The sequence below is a fragment of the Lissotriton vulgaris genome, chromosome 6 (genome assembly GCF_964263255.1).
Source record: "Lissotriton vulgaris chromosome 6, aLisVul1.2, whole genome shotgun sequence".
Lineage (NCBI taxonomy): Eukaryota > Metazoa > Chordata > Amphibia > Caudata > Salamandridae > Lissotriton > Lissotriton vulgaris.
The window spans coordinates 1,222,939,245-1,222,944,790 of NC_141694.1; positions in this window are offsets into that span (position 1 = coordinate 1,222,939,245).

The following is a 5,546-nucleotide window of genomic DNA, read 5'->3' on the forward strand; positions in this document are numbered from 1 at the left end:
CATCCGGCACCCGAAAGTGCCGCTGTAGTTTTTCTGGAGTTAGATAGGCCCTGTGGAGCACATAAAAATGGACCTGCTGAAAGCGCGCGTTCCTAGTGCCCTTCCACGTGCGTCGCAGGATATGGCCCCACGCCGTATCCGGTATGGGCCGGCCAACGCTCTCTTCCCATTTAGCCTTGAGCCCATGGAGTGGTTCCAGCCCATCGTTCAGCATCCTGTTATGGAGGCACGTCACCGCTTTGAATGTACCAGCCGCCATCACCACATATTGGCATGCCATAGTCGTCGCGGGTTCCAGGAGCCCCTCTTTCCAGTGCTTCTGCACGGCAGCCACTATAGCCGCGTGCAATAGGAAGCCCCCGTCCGGCAGTCCGAACTGGTCCCGGAGTACGTCGAACGGTGCCAACGCCCCATCTATATATAAGTCACCCACCACCTGCAAACCCGCGTCCTCCCAATCCATCAGCGGGGACCAGTCCCCTCCGTGCGGCAAAGCTGTCAACATCCCGATCGGGATCTCCGGGGCATAAGGCCGCGATACTCTCGCTCTCCTAAGGCTCCTCTGCCAGCACAGCCGGAGCGTCCGCTCCTCCATGGTGAGGGCCCGTAATTCGAGCCGTTGCTGCAGAATGATGTACGACAGCACGTGGCGCTGTATCCCCCGACCCCGGTCTACCTCCGGCCCCCGGAACACCCTAGCTACGTTCTGCGTTAGGACCTGCAACTGCGCAGCTAAATAATATAGCTCAAGATCGGGCACGGCCATGCCCCCCTCCAGCTTGGGGCGAAGTAACGTGCTCAAGGCTACCCTGCGGCGACCATGCCCCCACAAAAAGCCAATAATCATTGACCGCAGGTCCCTAAACACTCCCTGGGGAATCCAAACCGGTAGCGTTCGGAAATAATAAAGGAAGCGGGGGAGCGCCACCATTTTCAACAATGCTATCCTGCCCAGGACTGTCAGCGGGAGGGTCGACCAGAAAGACAGGCTACCCCGCAGCGACCGGACACAACGGCCAATGTTGCCCTCCAGGAGGTCGGCGGCCGAATGGTAAATACGGACACCCAAGTAGACGATGCAAGAGGGTTCCCACGTCACACCCAGGTCGCAGCTAGGGGCTGGTGATCCCGCTCTCAGCGGAAACACGCAGGTCTTTGCCCAATTGACCTTAAGGCCCGATAGTCGGCCGAACTCGGACAGCAGGTCCATCGCTCCGGCCAGTGCCCCCGAGGTGTCTGCTAGGTACAGGAGCAAGTCATCCGCATAAAGCGATATATAATGCCATTGCCCATCCCCCACTACTCCCGCGTAACGGTCGCCGGACCTCGCGTGGACCGCCAAGGGTTCCATCGCCAGGGCAAACAATAAAGGGGAGAGAGAGCATCCCTGTCGTGTTCCCCTGCCCACCGGATACGCGGCAGATACCAGGCCGCCCAATCGTACCCTCGCCGTCGCCGAGTTATACAAGACCCTCGTCCACTTCCGAAACCCATCGCCCATGCCAAACCGCTCCAGCACTCCATCCAGGAAAGGCCATTCCAAACTATCGAAGGCCTTCTCAATATCCACGGACAGTACCGCCGGCGACCCCTCCCCTTCCAAGATGGCGTCCATTATCCCCACTAGGCGGCGGATATTCATCGCCGTGCTCCTCGTGGGTATAAACCCGGCCTGGTCCCTGTGCACCAGGCCCGTCATGTGCGGGGCCAATCTAGTGGCTAGGATGCGACTCAGGATCTTGTAATCCACCGTCAACATGGACAGTGGGCGATAAGACCTCACGTCCGCGGCATCTCGGCCAGGCTTGAGGAGTGGCACTATCAAGGCCTCCCGCATGGAGGCAGGCAACACCCCCTTCTCGAAGGCCTCCGTATACACCACCAGCAGCCTGGGCGCCAGAGCGTCTACATAGTGCTGGTAGAACTCGATTGGGAGTCCGTCCACCCCGGGTGTCTTGTTACGGGCCATATGTTTGATAGCCACTCGAATTTCCGTTAGCGTGATCGGGCTACCCAGGTCCCTCGCGTCGCCCTCGTCCAAGACCGAAAGCGGTCTCTCCCCCAGGTACTCCACGATGTCCTGCACCCCCACTCCCAGCTGACTCCGGTACAATTCCTCATAGTAACCCCGAAAGCGGTCCACTACAGCTGCCTGAGAGTACACCATCTCTCCCTGTGCGTCAATAATGCTGAGGATCGGGCAACCCCTAAGTTCCGGACTCGCTAATCTGGCCAAAAGGGTACCCACCTTGTCCCGTTCTGCGTGCGCCCTAATCATGTACTGCCTGTAATCATAACATCTCAAACGTTCCGTCTCCGCGGCTACCACTTCCTTCGCGTCCAATAACTGGGCCTGTAGATCTGGCCTAGTTGGCCTGCGGCGTTCCAGGTCCCTCAGAGTCTCCTCCGCTTTCATTAAGTCATTCAGCACAGTCGTTCGAGCATTCGAGAACCTACCCAGGCACACTCCTCTCACCACCACCTTCATTGCATCCCATTCAACAGACCTGCTCGTCGCCGTCCCTTCGTTCACACCGAAATAACTATCAATGCCCTGCCGGACCGCATCGTCGAACACAGAATCCTCTAGCGTCTCCGGCCGAAGCCGCCATGTTGGTATTACAGAGCGCTCCCTCTGCCATTGAATATGCACCAACAGGGGGTTATGATCAGATATCGTCCTAGCAAGGTACTCAGCATGGGTGATCAAAGGTGCTAGGGAGCCCCCGCAAAGCACCGCATCAATCCTAACATGTAAATCATGTAAAGCGGAGTAAAAGGAGTAATCCCTGGTTCCCCTGTGCCTCTCCCTCCAGACATCCAGCAACCCCCATCGTTCTTGCCAGTCCTTCCTGTGCGCGGCCAGCCTGCGCACAGGAGAGTCTACCAGGGGGGGATGGGACCTATCCAGAGCCACATCCGTAATTGAATTGAAGTCCCCCCCTAGTACTATCGGACCCGCCAGGAAAGAGGCCAAGGACCCCGAGAGGCTATCAAAGTATCGGCCTTGGTCAGTGTTTGGTGCATAAACACAACATAAAACCACATCCCGTCCATACAATCTCCCCTCCACCGCTACAAACCTGCCATCCGGATCTATTACCTGATTCAGCACCTGAAAGGGGATCCCCGCCCTCACCCAGATCAAGACCCCCCTGGCATACGCTGAATAAGTGGTGCCAAAAACCTGGCCCCGCCATCTTTTCTGCAAGGCAGCGCACTCTTTTTTAGTGAGGTGAGTCTCCTGGAGCATAGCTATCTGAACCCCCCTGCGTACCAGGTATGCATGCACTTTGTGACGTTTCACCATAGTCCGCAGCCCCCGGACATTCCACGTTAGGCATTTCAAATTAGGTAATGTCCCCATTCCAAGTCCGTACAGTCCAATTCAGATTCCAACGGTCCATGACCCCCCCAATGCAGTTGCCCCCCCCCCAACAACCCCAAAAACCCCAAAACTGAAACATTCCCCAACCCCCACTCCCCAGGACAGAGCACACGAACCCAATGGCCGCCCCCATCCAAACCTTGAACCAACTTTTCGCACACTTACCCTGTGGTCTCCACCACAGTCGGCCTTAAGGGCCTAGGGGGGGTGAGTCGCCGCCGACCCCAGCCAGCGGAGCCCGCGTCCGCCCTTCATCCCCTCTGATACACTCCGCTCCCCCACCCGGCAACCCGCCCTCCAGCAACAGGATATCACCCTACCATGAAGTCCCGATCAAGACCAAAGTCTATCTTAGCCGCAGATAATATCATCCGAAGTCTGTGGGGTCACTGTCGGCCCCTTCTGGCTCTCTGCCTCCGAAAGTTCCTCTCCTGTTCTGCTGCCCTCTCCTCCCGAGTCCGTTTCGGCTCGTTCACTATTCTGTTGCGACCCTGTAATGGCCGCCGTCGCCGCAAGTGCGTCCCTCTTCTCCGCCGCCATTTGGGCCTCCCGCTTCTCCCGCTGGCGCCTGTTGCGGGACCTGATACGTTGTGACTGCCGCACCCGGGGCTGCTTGGGCTGGTCTCGCCTACTTTGGTGTGTCCTGTCCGTCCCCGCTCTATACAACTCAAGCCAGTGCCAAACTTCGTCCGGAGTTTGGAAAAAGTGTGTGGTGCCATCCATGATAATCCGCAGCTTGGCCGGGTAGAGCAAGGAGTACTGAATGCCTTCCTCCCTGAGCTCCTTCTTCACAGCAAGGAACGATGCCCTGTCCTTCTGGACCGCCTGCGTGTAGTCCGGAAATATCGTCACCTTGCTGTTCTCCACCCCGTAAGGGCCCGACATCCTGGCCCGCTGGATGAGAAGGTCTCGGTCTTTGTAATGGAGGAGCCGCACCACCATTGGACGGGGGGGGCGGCCAAGCCCCGGCGGGCGAGCGGGCACCCGGTGGGCTCGCTCCAGAGTGAAAAATGGAGTAAGCCCCTCCGGTGCAACCACAGTGCGGAACCAGTTCTCCATGTAGGCCACCGCATCCTCCCCCTCAATCCGTTCCGGCAGGCCTACGACCCGCACATTGTTCCGCCTATTTCGACCTTCGGCATCCTCCGCCCTCCGCTCTAGAGTGTCCAGCCGGGCCAAAATGTCTGTAATCCTGTGCTCCGCCGTCACCACCGAGGGCTTCAGGTCCAGCAACAGTTGGTCATGATCCTTGACCCGATCCGCCAGCTTCGCGTGATCCGCACGTAGCAGCCCCAGGCCCGTGGCCACTTGGGCAATGTCGTTATGTAACGCCTCCTTGGTGGAGGTGATCGCCTCAAGGATGGCATCCAAGCGCCGGTTCAGCCGCTGTTCTTGGTCAAGCTCCGGGGAGGGACTCTCACTCAGCTGGGTCGATGTCGCCGAGTCCCCTCCGCGGCTCCCGGGCGTCGGCCCTCCGATCGCCGCCATATCAGGGCGCTGCGTCACAAGTCCGGCCACCCGTACTGTGGGTGCTCTCGTGGGCCCGTGCCGAGTACCGGGCACCAGGCAGTACAATGTCACCGCCAAGGGTCTCAGGAGCAATGACCAGGCGGATGAGCTCCGTTCCGTCACCCCCACTAGGCCGGTGGGGGGAGGATGAGTCACGGGACGGCGGCCGCCGAGGGCCCCCTGTCCCCTGGGTGAATCGGGCAGCGTCCCCCGATCTCAAGGCTTCGTGCCGCCAATCCCAACGCGTCGGGCAGTCGGGTGCAGGGTCCCTCTCTGCTTGGCGACAGCCGGACTCAGAGCTGAGGTTCCGGACCGTCCGACCTCCTCGACGCCATTTTCTTCACACCCCGCCTACACCTCAGCCGCCTCTTCCTCGATCTCCTCGGAGCCAGCAGTCCCCCAGCGATTCACCGATTACGTCCAGCTGTCCCCTTACACTTCAGAGGGCAGGAGCGTCGTCTCCGGGTCGCCTAGGGTCCCGAAAAACAGGAGAATTAGCGGGAATCCGCGCGGAGCTACGAGCTCACGCCGCCATCCCGATCGGCGTCCAAGCCACGCCCTCCCAGGCAATGATTTGTGCACATTATTCCCCATTTATGAGAGGAATTTCACAGTGCCGTTTTTCCTGCTTTGAGCAGGGGAAATGTTC